The 16,671-nt window shown below is 43.1% G+C and overlaps 1 long non-coding RNA gene across 1 annotated transcript; it reads left to right on the forward strand.

Moving 5' to 3' along the window:
- The first annotated feature begins 54 nt into the window (after positions 1-54).
- On the forward strand, positions 55-14,851 carry LOC132986922 (uncharacterized). Its single transcript, XR_009675566.1, has 3 exons — positions 55-184; positions 623-679; positions 13,808-14,851. It is a non-coding gene; the product is annotated as an uncharacterized LOC132986922 (long non-coding RNA).
- Positions 14,852-16,671: the final 1,820 nt, after the last annotated feature.

The following is a 16,671-nucleotide window of genomic DNA, read 5'->3' on the forward strand; positions in this document are numbered from 1 at the left end:
GCCAAGATCTTACCCAAGATTCCCCATTGAGGCCTATAGGCTTCGAGCCAACATGGCGGCGTGACGGCGCCATATTGGCTCCTCCTCAACCGCAGTTTCCTGCAGACTGTTTCAATGGAGACCTCAACACGGAAGCGTATGAATGAAGAATGTTAGTAAATATTGACAAATCTCAGCTGAAAAGGTAAATTTTGTTTCTCAACCGAACTTATTCAAATTTAATGTTTTTTATTTTTTTTATTATTGCGTAGTCAAAATTGTAAAAATAAAAATTAAATAGGCCTACTAACTGCAATTTAAATAGACTAATGAAATAATAATCATCTTTGAATTTGTGTCGCCAACTTGAGTTATATTTACGTTATAAATACAATAACATAATCGTCGTTCTCCTCCAGGTTGTATTGACAAAATTAAACTATTATTTTTTTTAAATGTAGCAGGGACCTAAAAAGGCTGATTTGTATGTAAGGTTATTTTTTTGGGCTATTTTGCCTTTGATTGGAGTGAGAGGAAAGTGGACAAAGTTGTAAATCGATACAGGAGAGAGTGGGGGGTGACATACGGGAAAGGACTTGTATCTAATTCCTTTTCTTCTCTGTCATATTCTAGGAAAAATAAGGAATTAGACACAACTCCAAAAAGGGGAAACAAGGAGCCACGAGGAAGAATAACACAAGTAGGTAGACATCTGTTACGGTTGAATTTCCCTCTGGGATTACTGAAGTATTTCTGATTCTGATTCTGATAACCGACAACAGACATAGACTGACATCAGACCAAATAATGTCACATTAAAGGCAGGGTTGGTAATTTCCTTCAGATTCACTTTTAAAGATTTTAGTTGAAATTGTCTTTAGGTCCTGACAGAAATTAATAACTCATGTTCTCTGAAAAAAGGAACGTAGAAAATCTGTCATCTGTAGCAGTTGTAAGCCTGTAAAAACTTCGACCAATGTCTGCCACGAGGTACCAATCTGATAAACCAATCAGGTGCCTCCCTGTCTCCCTGCTCGCTCTCTACCCCTTGCGTGCACTAGCCCACACTCAAGGCATGAGCTGAGGTCCGCTTCTGGACCAACGGCGCTGGTGCATGTAAGTGAGGGGCGTGGCTTTAGAGGGAGCACAGAGGGGAGGGGGTGCAGACGGAGCACTGAGGGAATGCTACTTTCAAAATCATGCTAGCTTTTTAAAATTACCAACCCTACCTTTAATTTATATTCTTAAATACAAGGACATTTTGTATTTTGTTCTAATTGAGCTTCACGGTCAAAGATGCTGAGGTAAGTAACGTCATTATGGCGTAAAAAGAGTTCCAATTGCTTTTACTGCATTTTGTTCTTTTGCAGATTAATGAAGCACCTGAAAAGTCAAATAACAGGGTGCACTGTCAGCCAGCTCCTTGGTTGTTTTCCAGATTCAAATGTAGTGCTTTTTTTTTTTTTTTTTTTGCACTGCGTCGACTTCTTGCACAATCTGTTCTAATACCCTAAAAATCGAGCCTGTAACACAAAGCTTGTGTAGACCTCTGAGCCGCATGCAGACAAGTGCTGGATATTCATATTTTATGGGCTCTTGTGGGCTAAATACGTTGCACGCTGATTGCCTAATTAATGCCAAGTGAATAATTAAGCAGAGTTAGTAAACCCAAGATGATGAGCTTGTTCTTTTATTTATGGTTTTTCAACAAAACGGATTTTTTGTAATTAAAGGAGCCCCACAGCAGCTTCTGTAGGTATTGTTTTCTCTCGGGGTACATGGCTGCTGATGTTGCACAGAAATCTTTATTGCACTTTAAAAATGTGTGCCCCTGCATGCTGCAGACGTGTGGTTGTGTTTGTGCGCACACGAGGAGGTGGAAGTGTTGTGAGGTGACGAGCAGGGGGCAATTTGGCTCAGGAATGAGAAAAATGAGGACATCAGAGAAAATCTTATCTCGAAGCAACACTCCTTCTACACTCGGCTGGTGGGGAAGGCCTGTGTGTGTGTGTGTGTGTGTGTGTGTGTGTGTGTGTGTGTGTGTGTGTGTGTGTGTGTGTGTGTGTGTGTGTGTGTGTGTGTGTGTGTGTGTGTGTGTGTGTGTGTGTGTGTGTGTGTGTGTGTGTGTGTGTGTGTGTGTGTGTGTGTGTGTGTGTGTTTACCAGATGTTCTCAGCCCTCCGAGCCAGGACTCAAATCTGATGTACCAAACATTGCTTGAGCACACAAACACACACACGGACACACACACATCAAGCTGTGTCTTGTGATCGTCTTGAACTTTGCTGCAATAAAACACTTATTTGGTTCCTCAACAAACCCGCCAATGTTAGGCCGTCAAATCTTTTTATGCTCCTAGTTTTTTTTAGGCTTTGCATGAGAAGGGAAATTAAAGTGAGAAAAACCATGCCATGACACACGGCAAAGGAGCCAGAGGTCGGATTCAAACCCAGGTTGCCCGCCTTGTACATAGGGTGCACGAATCAACCACGAGGCCACAAACCCAGCGGCCCACCTCAATATTTTCAGTACTCAGATCTTCATTCATATTTTTAAGTGTTAGAGAGAGAGAAAGAGAGAGAGCGCGCTGTCTAAATTGCACAAATAACGTTGCCAACGTATTTGTGCCATTTCGACAGCGTTCAGGAGTTTGCCTGCAGTTTCTGGTAATTTAACATTTTTTGGTAAGTTTCTGGTAAGTGCCTCATTCTACAAGAGCCTGCAGACTTTCCTGTATTCAAATCAGACGATAATCTTTCCCTTTGATGCACAGTTTTATTTCCATAGTCATTTCACCGTTCCAGGTGGACACCTTGATTTCTTTATTCCAAAGGTTAAAAGACCCCTTAAAAAAAACACTTTTCAACCATCTAAAATACATTTTACATACCCTCAATGTGTCAGAAACTTAATTTTATTCTTAGGAGTTTGATCATTTGCTCATTTTAGAATCGACATTGTGGCAAAGATGATGATTGTAGCCGCATTTGTTCAACGTTGTCTTGCAGAAAACCTGTCGAAGCAAAGACGAAATGCCAGCCCATTTTATTTTTCAAACTAAAAAACATGACAATGGTTCTTTAAGGTCTGTGTGAAGAAGGTTCAGAGACGATGTAAAGAGAGCAGTTTTATCCTCCTACAGAAGAAGAAGAAAGAAGACGGGGCAGGTGCAAACATTTCAGCTGTACATCGATACATTACATTACCCTAACCCTGTACATCAAGGATTCCTAAACACAAAGACCCCTGGGTGCTGATGTAGTTCATATTTTACCTGACAGATGTAAGACATTAGGAACGTTAGCAGCTGATGGTGGAGAGCATTGGACCTGCATGTTCATCAAAGTCCTCAAATAGACATCGAAAGAACTTTCACTTTGAACCAGTTTGAAACGTCTTCTCACCTGAACAATGCTCGCTGATTTTTCTTCCAGTGAATTCTAGAACTTAAACATGCACACTCTTATAATCTGGATCAATTGTTGCACAAGCAGGAGATGTTGACATCACCATGGTAACCATACAGAGGAGCCACAGGTGTGCAGCGGTGTAACAGGAGCTGTGAGTGTGCTGTTAATAATCGTGTTGAGTAACTAGAAGTCATTTTAGAGGCACTCTGACGGGGTTTGACTTCTGAAGCAGCGGCTGAATAAAGTGCACAGAGTTTGAGTGATGAAGAGAATAACGAGAGCTCTCTGTGTGTGTGTGTCTGTGTGTCTGTGTGTGTGTTTCCTTTGATGATGAGGAGGAAGATCAGAGTGTGTCTTCATCGCTCGTCTGATCTCGTGAAGTTGTCAGCTTTCTCACAGCGTCTGCTGAAGGGCGACACAATCTAATTCAACTGTGCTGACACTCTGTTTTCTTTTCGGGGCGGAGGGGGGGATTATGATGTCTGTGTGTCGATGTGAGAAGAACCAGATGTACACTGAAGGTTTTTATCTTTTAAACTAAGTGTTTACACAGCAAAGATAAAAAAAAATATGGGACATGGCAGCTCTGTAAAGATAGGACAGTGGATACAGTCAGAAATCAGGGAAGGTGAGACGTGCGGGAAAGGAGCCACAGGTTGGATTTGAACCCGGGTCGCCCACCTAGAGGACCACAGCCTCCATACATGGGGCGCACGCACTAACCACAGCGCCACCAGCGCCCCATGGAAGTTTTTTTTAAAGTCTTATAGTGCATTGAAGGTTGTACAAAGAGCACGCTCTCCTGTTATTGGACAGTGAAAAGGTGCAGGATTAAGGAAACGCAGATTTTTGTCCATTCATCACTACAATCTCTTATTGCACATCATCATCATTTGATGCATGGTCCATAAAAAATATTGTACAGATGAAGACCACACTATATGAGGTAACATTTTGTAATGGTTCTCAACTGTTTGCAGCAGAGAAAGGGAGATCAGGTAGTCTACAAACATGCACACCTCTGCATGTTTGCTGTACTTTAGAAACAGCTGTTATTTGCGTCTCTTTCTACGTCCCTGTGTCGGTGATGTTTCTGATGGGTGGCTCACCGTGAAGCTCACTTGAACACATCACAGACGCAGATCATGATGCTACAGCGTCATGATCTCCTCAGCTTGGCTTTTGGTTTTGAAGTATTAAGTCTCGCTCCCCCCCCCCCCCGGCTGCGTCTAAAGCAGAGCTTGTTCCATTTTTCAGGAGCAGAGCAAACTAGCTTCCTGTGAGGAGGTTCTGGGGAAAGTGTTGCCTGTAGAATGCATCATCCTCCAGCTGCAGGATCCATTCAGACATGTTTTATTCCTTTTTGCTAATACCACCCTGCAGACTCAACAAGAAAAACAGCTTATATTTTTAGTTTTTTGGTGCAGATTGTCTGTTTTCCTCCTTCATTTTTGCACCTGCTGCATGGTAGAAAGAGAAGACTTCGTTCTGGTTTTGTCTCAGCTCGGACTCATATCCATAACTCTTACTTCTGCACCAATCTTTTGCGTGTCAGTGCTGATCAGCAGGTCAATTTTCCTCTGTGTAGTCGAGTCTATTTTGTCCCACGGGTAAACAAAAAACACTGGCAATGATCATTATAATCCTCCCGGTCGAGCAAAGAGCAGACCCGTCCGCGCGCTGATGAGTGGCTCCTCTGATGTTATTAACAGAGAAATCAATGCTGGTTAACATGTGCTGGATCATTGCACGTCACAGCCCGCAGGAGGGAAGATGAATTTGGTTACTGCTGGTGCAGACACAATGAATGAACACTTTATCTCAAGTCCTGCTACTTGGCATTTATAAGCATTTTGTAAATACTTTGAGACCCAGAACCAAGCCCTCACCAGAGCTTCACTTTGGGGATGTTGATATATTTGTATATCTAGTGGAGAATCATCCAAAGTCTACAGCAATACAGACAGCTCGATGTATTTTTGATGTGCATGGATCAAAAATGCTGCTGTTTGGGAAGTGAAGGGCAAGAAATTCATCATCATCGGGGCGCTGGTGGGGCGGTGGTTAGTGCGCGCGCCCCATGTATGGAGGCTATGGTCCTCCAAGCGGGCAGCCCAGGTTCGAATCCCAGCTGTGGCACCTTTCCCGCATGTCATTCCCTACTCAGTCTCCCTGATTTCCAACTATATCCACTGTCCTATCTCTCCATTAAAGGCACAAAAAGCCCCCCAAAAAACCCGATAATAGTATAAGGATCACTGCCAGCTGTTTATGTCAGGAGTATTTTAATCAAGTTAATTCAATATTTGATGACAGTATGAGGAGAAGTTTGTCCTAGTAATCGTCCTTCTCTCTCGGGTTTCTTTCTAAGAAATAGAACAACAACAACTTGTTTGTCTCCTCGTCAGTCGGTGCATCCAGTTGAGCAGCGACTGCCTTTCATTTCAATGACAAAAAATTAAACATGTAAGTGGTAACTGAGACCGATAACTTCTCCGTAGTGTTCTGAAACCTTTCTTGCCCGACCGGTGGGCGGTTCCGTTGGTGTGTGACGATACACGAGAGCTGTGAATATATTTAGTTTGTAACATTAGGCGTTTAAAATAAATGAAAGCCGGTGTCTTTTCGCCCGTATGTGTAGGTGTGTAGGGGCCACAAAAAGAGGAAGCTCATCCCACTCAGTGTCTGCAGCACGGTTGTGTCTGCAGAGTGCTTATCAGGACACAGTGAGCATAAGGGAGGAGGAGGAGGAGGCGGTGAGAGGAGACAGGGTGAGGAGGAGGAGGAGGAGGAGGAGGAGGAAGAGGTACGAGATGAATGTCAAGCGGTGTCTGACTTCTTTAAAGCTGCTTGTTTGGGATGCAGACACATGAGGTCCACAAGAAAAACAGTTGGTCTTCACTCCTGCACAAAGACAGAGCACGTGTGAAGAGAGCAGCACAGGAGGTGTGATCTGGAGGACAGAACTATCCACATGTCCTCTGTTTTTAACTCTCTGTCACCCATCTTTACATTCAAGCTCCACTCTGCCTGGCTTGAGGTCTGAACAAACATTTTCTCGTATGTTGTTGAACCTTTAACACCTCACTCTACCTCTTGACATTATTCTGAAGCAATGAAATAAATGTTGATATTTCTCTGAAGGTCCATTTGAAACCAGTGACTTTAACTGATGTAGCCACCATGACATCACACATTGGTTTGACGAGGGTATTTTTTGATGTCTTGAGTCCAGCATCATGGCTGTCCTTGTGTTGGTTTCATGGGAAGCCAGAGGTGACCGTATTTCGACGAGAGGGAGGGGCTGTAGAGGTGGAAAGGGTTGGCATAACGCTAAACTGTCTGGGCCCTGTTGCTAATTCAATTAGCAAGCAGCTAGCTAGTTTATTACAGAGTTATTTAAGTAACTAGCCTACTTATAAGAACGACTCGTCTCAACACTACAGCTCCATGTGGGGAAAACCGAGCAAAGATCATAACCCTAAATTAAAGTATGACAAACACTGAATGAGTTAACAAGCCTGGCATGGTGAGCACAGACTCACATAGCTGCTAATTGTTGCTAACATGTAAATGGTTGTAAACAATGGAGCTCAGACTTGTTGGATGGTCTGTCAGTAAATAAAGAAAACAGCAAGACAGATTATTTGTCTGATAGTTACATGAAAGATTCTCCAAAAGGCTCCGACAGCACAAACACGGCAAAGAGGTTAAAGGTCAGAGACTGAATTAGCATCTCCAAACGGTCACTCAAAACTCAACAGTTGTCATGAAGAGTGAAATGAGCTACAGAGACCAAAACTGTTTTTTGGAGGCTGTAAAACACATTTATTTCTGCTGTAAAGTTGTAACATGGTGTTCTATGGGGAAGGACTCACTGCAGGAGAAGCCTCTAGTGGACACACATGGAACTGCAGTTCTTTTTGTTGGCTTTATTTAAAAGCCTCTGAGGTTTCTGCTTATTCGAAACACTTTTAAGAAGGTCAGCATCACACATCGGCTTCACCAATAAATCTGCAGTTGTAAAAATGCTTGTTGATGGAAGAAAAAGGTAAAAAAAATGGCCACTGGGTAAAAAAAGGGGGTCACATGAACCCGAGTGTTTAAACAATTATCTGCTCGCCTGCCATGGAGAGTTTGTAATTCCACAGAATGCACGACAGATCGTCTCTTCTCTCTGTGATGAAAGAAAAGAGAAACTGTTAGCATCGTGACACAGAGAAACTTTGATGTTACAGCCGGGCTGACACGGGCGTGGAGGCGGATACATCACACCCACGCAGTTTGATCCTCTATTCTCTTTTAAAATCTGCTTTTAAGTCCTCTTCAAAGACGAGATTAAACAGGTGTAAGGAGGAGTTTCTGAGGGCGGAAGAATCACTTCATTAGGACGCTTTTAAAGAAATAACAAGATGATCTTTGTTGTGCTTAAAGTAAATGTAAATCTTGTTGTGTTTAAAAATGACCCTAATATTAGATGAACCTGCAGATCCTTTGACAGCGATGTTTATAAGTGTTCATTCACTGTTTTTTATTTGTCTGCAGAAGAAGAAGACTCTATTTCCCCGCTTACTCTTCTTCTCCCTCCTATCTCATCCCTCTTAATTCCTCCTCCTCCTCCTCCTGCCTCTCCTACCTTTCCTCTCGGTGCAGCTCAGACCTGACGTGGGGCTTCAGGCTGCAGGCAGAAGGGCAGATACAGAGTCAGAAAGAGGGAGCAACATGCAGAGAAAAGGGGAGCGTCACTGTAAGACGGCACTGCAGAAAGGAGAGGTGATGACGAGGGTGACAGGTGTTAATGAGGAGATAACGAAGTGCAGGATGAATGGAGGTGAGGAGACGAGGATGCAGACCAGGAGGGGGAGAGAGAGAGAGAGAGAGAAAGTAGGCTGAAGGCAGGGAGGGAAGTAGTTTCTATAGTAACGTGTAGTTGTGTGAGTCTGGGTGGTGAAGGAAAGGGGCAGAAAAGAGACAGAGATGAAGAGTGATGTCGTGGTTTAATTGCTACTCCGCAGCCTAATCTCCTGCAGGGCCCTTACAGCCTCATCTGTGCACGAAGAGGGATGAGACTCTTTCCAAAAAGAAGAAAAAAAAAAAAATGTCGTTCACTGTGTCGAGCTGCAGTCTGAGGAAGAGTTCATAAAGTTCCTGTAAGCTCGACCCTCCAGCTCACACATCAGTTCACTGGGAATGATGGGACGGCAGTGGCTCAGCGTGAATCTCAGGGTCTGGATTCTAGTCCCAAAATAGCAAATTTCAACAACAACGGAGGGGAAATAATGAATTCCCTCAGGTGGCTTAATGAAATATGTCTCCTTCTGCACAAGAAGAAACAAATTTAAAACATTTGAATCTGAGTTCTAAGGTGTTTTTTTCTCGTCGTTGCAGGCGAGCTGTTTCTCTCTGTTTCCAGCTTTTGGGCTAAGCTAAGTTAGCACAGACTTTCCTGCACTGATACAAAGGTGTCAAATATCTTCTCCTCTTACTCTTGCTCCCTGTTGATCACACTCCTTTGACCTCAGGGGAACTTCTACCTCACCTTACCGTCTCTACTCAACCTGAATGAGCAAAATTGGACTAAACGATCCGTCACTGACTCTGAGCTCAGACTCTGTTCTGTGAAGATCAAGCCACGCTCACACTGTGGGTACGATTCAGTTTTCGTCCTCTGTACTGTAATCAGCTGCATTGTGAGAATAATGACAGAGTGAAGGATTTCTGCCTTCACACGCACTGAGGGTCCGTTTGTATTGGATGGGAGTTAATGGTGAGGGGCCCCTGTGGATTCTCACCCTGAGGGCGAGTTAGAACCAGTGAGCTCTCTCTCTCTCTCTCTCTCTCTTCTTTTGGATAAATATGTGTGTGTGTTTGTTTGCAGAGTGTGTGTTTGTGTGTGTAAGTGGAGGAAGCAGAGATTTGAGCATGCATGTGTGTGTGTGTGTGTGTGTGTGTGTGGTTTTTAATAGTCTGATTCCCCTCAGAGGGGGGAGGCAGAGGGGGGAGATAAACCTCCATGAGATGGTTTTTCTGCAGCACCAGAAACCGATCCTCGCTCACTGCAGGGAGAATATTCCAGAGTGGGAATCTCCTGAGCCGCTCTTGTTTTCACTGCTGACCTGAATCCCCTTTTGTTCACAGTCTCAGCTCCGTGATTGACAGGTATGCACAATGACAGGCGTGTGCGTGTGTGTGCACGCTTAAAGGAATAGTTCCGATATTTTGAAGTGAGGTTGTGTGAGGTTCTTATAAATAATGAGTGCGTTACCTGCATCAGTCGGCTATCAGCATGGCCTCTCCAGCAGCTAGACCAAAAGGAGGTGAAGCTGTGTTCAGCTGTGGTTTGGCTCTGCAGAAAATACACTCTGCATGTTTCCATGGATTTGAGCATCCTGGATTTATCAGGTTTTTAAGTATCCTGTTTTTGTGTTCGAGTGTATAACTATCATATTTCAGTAATAGGGATAAGCCCTTATCCAAATTCTGAGAAGTCAGATTTTGCTACCTGGAGGACCCCGTAAGAAAACAGGATTATGGGGCATGAATACCTCTTACCCCGGTTTCTGACAGATGCCGACAACAAGTGCAGACACGGCGTTAAGTGACTTATTAGCAAAATAATTGCTTTGGATTGCAGTTCTTAGTTTGTCTATGTATAATGTGTCTGTCGCTATCAAATACACCATAAATAAATAAACAAACAAACATGGTGGCAGCAAGGAGAGGGTCTTGCTGTCGCTCTCTTGAACAAGTCTAATGTGTGTAATGTGTCCTTTTTCAAGAGTTCAGATATCTTTTTTGGAGTCAGATACAATTTGAACAACAGATGCAGAAACGTAGCCGTCCCTGATGACGGTAGTTTGAATTTATTGTTCATCATTTGCCAGTTGTTAAACCTCGTTTCCAAAGCAGTACTACAATCTGCCCTCTGGAAATGATAAAGCATTCTTTATCCTCCGTTGTTTGTGTGGTAAAATCGCCATAACCAGTCGACAAAATAACAAAAACCGTAAAGCTGGTAACCTACATTCTGAAAATGGCAAGTTTAGATGATTCAGTAGGGCCTTATTGCTATCTTGTTTCCGCGTCATATATCCTGATTCTTTACTTTCAAGCCTAGCTTCCCACAAGCAAAATTCCCAACAAACCATTTTCTCCTGTCAATATTTTTGCAGGGGCATTTTCACTGCATCCTGGGTTTTGTGCCAACATAGATAATTCCCAGTGTTTTAAATGAAACAAACAGCCCAGAGCGTCTCTTTTCCTCCTTGGTGCAGGATTATGATGTTTAGCCAGGCCTCTCAGACTGCAGCACTGACCCAGCACTCAAGCAGCGTGCAGACGTCTTACTTTCTAACTGAAAAAGTCGAACGCTTTGAGACATTTCGGAGACGTTATGCTCAGATAAAATATTTCCTGAAGGAGCTGAGATAACAGAGGAGGGGGAAATGGAGTCAAACAGAGAGTGTGGAGGAAAGCAGTGAGAAGAAAAAAGAAGGAGGCGGTGCAGAGCTGCAGGAGAAGGCTCCTCGCTGCCTGAAGGAGGACGTGAGAGGGATGAAGGAGATGATGATGATGATGATGATGATGCTGATGCTCTGCACAGGTGGGGCCCTGACGCTGCTGAGCTGCAGGTTCCCGCTGTGCTGAGATGTGGCGTCTCCACAGGAAGCAGCTGGTTTAACAGAGACGCCGGAGTTAATGAGAATCTCTGCAGAGTTCATCATGAGGCACTCAGACTCAGACATGTTCCTGAAGGTGCAATAGATCCACCCTGATCACTGCTTAAGGAGAACTTTAAGGCTGATCTCTCAGAGTGTTTGCCTGAGTTAACCTGCAGGAAGTCTGTCCTCTACAGCGTCACAAAGTGTGCAAACATTTCAGAGTCAATTCTGTGATAAAAAGCTTCAAAGAGTAGCAAACTAATTTTACTGATGGATGCACTTCAGGTGCACAGAGAATGATCTTAATCAGCCATCAGTGTTCTCACAATAATGAAGATGTACAGGGAGTTTAAAAACACAGAAATCTTTTTTTTAAAATTTTTTTATGGTTGTCGGCCATTTGTATTAGAGAAAGAGCTGCATAGACACTCCTCAGATCTGCATGTTTATTGCCTTTGTATTTATTAACTTTCAGCTGCATCACTACAGTGCCACAAATTAATATATCTATCTATAAATCCAGGAATCTGTGTGTGTGTGTTTGTTGGTCGAGTTTCTAGACAACCACTAGTCCGGTGGTCGTCAGACGTGGCGGGTGTTTTGCTGAGGACCCGATGAAGTGCAGTTCTGATTGTGAAGTTTAGATGAGATCATATTGTTGCTAAAACATTTTAAATAGTTTTGCTTTGGCGCAATACGATGGGATCAAAAGCTACCGGAAACAACACACAGAAGGAGACTCGCCCAAGGATGTGTTATTTTGCTCGCTGAGTGGGCTGGACGGGACACACTCGACATTGCAAGTTTACTGTTTCCTTCCGCTAAATGGAGGCTATCTTTAGTACTGAATACGGTCCGCCTTTCCGTTTGACTATTAGCTGGAGAAGCACGTTAGCTAACTGTCAGGGACTCTGCACCCGTTCCACTGAAAACAGACAGCCATGGAAAGAAATAGAAACATTCACATCTTGGGTCAGGCGTGCAAACGCTCTGAATGCTTCATTACTTTGTGTCTGATGACGAGCGAGATGATCCCAGAGTCCTCATTAACATTTCACAGACTGAGAAACAAACATGAATCAGGGACACGTCTCAGTGTGTCCTCTACCTCCTCGTCCTCCAGTCTGCAAACTTTGATTTGCTCTCTCCGCTCCGTCACCCTCTGCATGAAGGGAAAGTCACCTTTTTGTTTGTTTGTTTACTGATTGAAAAGTGAGGTTCAAAAGTCCAAATCTGTCTGTTTTTTTTTTTTTTTTTGCCTCTTTCATTTCGCTGATTTATTCCTGGAATGTGTGTGCATGTTTTCCTGATTCTGTTTGTCCTTTAATGGATGTTACCATTAAGTTCTCTGCATGAATCATTACACAAAGATGCCCTTACAAATCTCAGTATTAATCGACTAATGAAAATCCTCATTAGCTCTGACTTGGTGCTTTATGGTTCAGATAAATGAGGAGTGTGTGCTCGTGTCATTTAAAGTCTTGCAAGACAGTTGAGTTCTGCTGAGCTTTTCTTTCTTTTATTTGGCTTTTAAAAAATTGAAACCCTAAAAAAAAAAAAAGCCGACCTTAAGTTGAAAATGAGATTGGTTTGAAATTCAAAACAGGGAATCAAATGAAATAAATATTGCCTGAGCTTTTCCCTGTTTAAAACTTGTCTTAGTTACACAACATTGGCTTCCTCGTGATCACCACAGGGAGCCTTTTAAATGGCCATGCGGGCGAAAAAAACGCCGCACAGGACCAGTTTGTAGAGCATCAAATGTCAGGTTGAATTTTCAGACTGCCCTGCTTCAGACTGCCATGAAGATGGCCGACCAGGACACACACGCTGCACTGACCAAAACGATTTTTATTTGTAGAAATAGGATGCAAATGCAGAAATGATGCACATTCAGAAATGCATCAACAAAAAACGTTCATGCAGCAGAAAGTAATTTAGAGGGGATCTGCTGTGGGGCCGAGTAAATAGTCCTCCAAGCGGGCCGGCTCCTTTCCTCACATGTTTCCTCGTTCCTTTCTCCTCTGCTTTGTGTCCTTGTGTCTCTCCATTCACCTCTGGAGGTAGGGACTAAGACGCAAGTGATGGCTTCATGGGTGCAGCTTAAGAGACTTGAGATGAATCCCCGGTTTGAGGATTTGATCTCTTCTTTGGTGACTTTGGTTATGACTTCTTGTTGACCTCTCTTAGGAGAAGGCCATGTCATCATAATCCACTCTCCCTAAGCTGGTTAAATTGCAGATTTGACATTAAGAAGCTGCTCAGAAAACAGGAGCAGTAAACAAGTTGAGTTTGCGCTCAGCTGGACTCAAAAAACACAAAGTAACAAATTACGGAAAAGTCACAGCGACCTCAGACGTCCATGTTTGAGGACGGGATCGTAAAGGAATGTGTGAGTCACCTGAAGATGGATTTATGGTTTCACAATCATTGTAGTCCATATTACCTGGTCTTGAAGATGTGCTTTGTAGTTCTGTGTGAACTATTCAGTTTACATACTTGCAAGAAAAACGGTGCGAAGATGTTTCTGGAAGCTAGTATTTTATTTACTGTAAACAGTTTTTTCTCTATGAGGCTTCATCAATCTGTGATGAGCAGTTTGTGCTATGACACATCCCACAGTAATTAGTGTGACTCAAAAGCATCATTAATACAAACACAAATAATATGACTCTTTTTTTTTAAATTAATGCAGGACAAAAAATAAGACAAAGACAACCTCCAGAATGTCTGACCCTCTGAATGTTTCCTCCCACAGACGCCTGTCTGCATGGACGCACAGCCAGAGTGAGTAATTGTGTTTTCTCCTCCCACCTCTCCTCCGCAGAGAAACAATCCATTAAAATTGTGTCCATTTCACTCCTGCATCGTGTCTTTCTGCTCACCTGTCTGGGGACGAACACCGCGGGGCAGAGCAGACTGAGCAAACACCAAAAGGGGCCATTATTATTATTATTTTTTTTTTTCTTTCAAATCAGCATCTTCATGTCGAGAGACACTTCCAAGAAACACACACATGATGAAAAATGTAACAGAGCAGTGTGAGCTCTTCTCCTTTTCCTCGGATCCAGCCCACCTGTGTGTCAGAGACAGAGTATAAGGTTAGCCCTCCCCCCCCCCCCTGCCCGGCGATCAGCGCCCACACGGCAGGTGTCCAGTGGAGCGTGTGAACGGGGTCACGGCTGGGAGCGGGAGGACGGAGAGTGGGAGCTGCCGTCCATGAATGGAGGAGAGGGAGAGCGAGTCCCGAGGCCGCCTGCTCTGCATTAACCATATCTGAGGGTGTGTAATGTAGTCTGCCTGCCCTCTCTGCTGTTTGTTTTCTTCTGCAGACGCTTTAAGGGGCCGAACACAGCGAGACGATTTATGCTCTGCTGAAGGCTGCAGTGTTTCTCTTTGCAGCTGTGTGTGCTCTGAATAAACTGAGCAATGCCACTTCTCTGGTTTTATTGCATTTCTCTACTCTCGTCTAATGTTTTTTTTTTTTTTTTTTAAATACCAGCAGAAGGAGAAAGTAATGGTCTGATCAATATATTTCTGTTTGCTGTAATGATCGTTCTGTTTCCTGCTGCATGAGTCAGTGAAGAGCAAATGCATCATCAGAGCGGCTCCCCTTCTGTGCGGATGTTAATATTCGTCTGTTATCAGAGTCTCAGGTCGAGGAGCTCCTAGATATTCACATTTGCACAAATACATTTCCACCACTTGAATTTAATTAACACGGTAATGGATGCTCTCACCTTCTGCACACAGGTGTGGATATAAATGTTCAATTGTGTTTGTAATTGAGTGAAAATGAAGCAGTTCTGGGGGTTGTGCAGAACTGCTTCAAGTTGTGCAGAACACACCGCCTTCTTTATCAATTTCGATTCAATGCTCGACCTAGTTATGCATCTTTTCTTTCTTTTTTTTAATGTGTCATTTAAAGAAAGTTGATGTTATAGTGACACCGGTGGCCTTAAAGTGAACTGCAGGGCTTCATGGGTGCAGCTTAAGAGACTTGAGATGAATCCCCGGTTTGAGGATTTGATCTCTTCTTTGGTGACTTTGGTTATGACTTCTTGTTGACCTCTCTTAGGAGAAGGCCATGTCATCATAATCCACTCTCCCTAAGCTGGTTAAGTTGCAGATTTGACATTAAGAAGCTGCTCAGAAAACAGGAGCAGTAAACAAGTTGAGTTTGAGCTCAGCTGGACTCAAAAAACACAAAGTAACAAATTATGGAAAAGTTACAGCGACCTCCGACGTCCATGTTTGAGGACGGGATCGTAAAGGAATGTGTGAGTCACCTGAAGATAGATTTATGGTATCACCATCACTGTAGTCCATATTTCCTGGACTTGGAGATTTGCTTTGCTTGTTCTGACACCGGTGGCCTTTAAGGGAATTGTATTCAGCATCCTGACGTTCATCTTTTAACGATAGATTTACGTCTTTTTTCTGTACCTTTTAAACATTTAAATCTTGATTTATACCCGTACTGTATTGTCAAAATTAAATTTTGAAAATGTACAATCATTTTCTTGTAATTAAAAACAAGTGATTTCGCAACATTGGGTGTCTCGGAGTCGGAGTATCAAACAGGTATTGATATTGTTATACCATCAGGTGTGCACAGAAAAGTTCTACGCTTTTCTCTTTGCCACATCCATATGATTTTTTATCCACCTGATGAAAACACCGATCCAATCCTTATGGGTAAACTGCTGAATTGTGTGCAGAAGATTTGGTTAATTGGCAGTTTGAGTGTAAGCAATGGCAGCACCTGAAAGCTCTCACAGGAGACATCAAATCATCGTGAGAGCACCAATCGTTTCACTGCTGAATCAAATCAAACACTAATGGATGAAAATCACACACACGAGCCTGCACGTGCACGGCTGCACACCTCACACACATCAAACAACGACGAGAGGCATTTTAGCACAGGCGGTCTGCTGCTCTGTGGCTAAAAAGGGAGGAGGGGTGAGAACAGGAGAGGCGGAGGGTGAAGTAGTGAGGAGTTTGTAAAGGTGTGACGGCAGCACGCGTGGTGGCTGGTCAAGGTTTAAAATGGTTATTTAGCTGCCGTCAGCTGTAGACAGATTGAGATTAATGGGCTTCAGTGGAGCAAACTACACACGTGCAAAGAAACACAAATGCAAAAACACACACATGAAAACAGAAAGAAATACTTAAAGTTTTTAATCGAGCTTTTACTGAAATCCAAAAACACTGTCAATTTTTTCTACTTACTGATTTTTCCTCCGAGAACTGTTTTCTTTAACTTCTTTATTTAACCTTCCTGTTTTTTTTATTCTACTTTAGTCTCAGTCAAAGAATCACTCCTCGTTTTGCTGCTGCAGTGTTTTTATTTCTTATTTAGGCTGGCTGACCTCTAATCAGTCTGCCTAATATAAGTGTATAAGTGTCTCCTTTAGGTCTTATCCATGTTTTAACTCGTTATGTAATCTGTTTGTACGTCAACTTGTCTTTGTTTGTGTTTTTTTTTTCAAGTGTTACTGCTCCACACTAATTGCCCCAAGAGGGGTTAATAAAGTTGTTTGAATTGAATTGCAGTGATTGCACGGCATAGCTAGAAAAAAGCCACTAACGGTTTACCTGGAGCGCCAGAGCATGAAT

The sequence above is a fragment of the Labrus mixtus genome, chromosome 13, assembly GCF_963584025.1.
Source record: "Labrus mixtus chromosome 13, fLabMix1.1, whole genome shotgun sequence".
Taxonomy (NCBI): domain Eukaryota; kingdom Metazoa; phylum Chordata; class Actinopteri; order Labriformes; family Labridae; genus Labrus; species Labrus mixtus.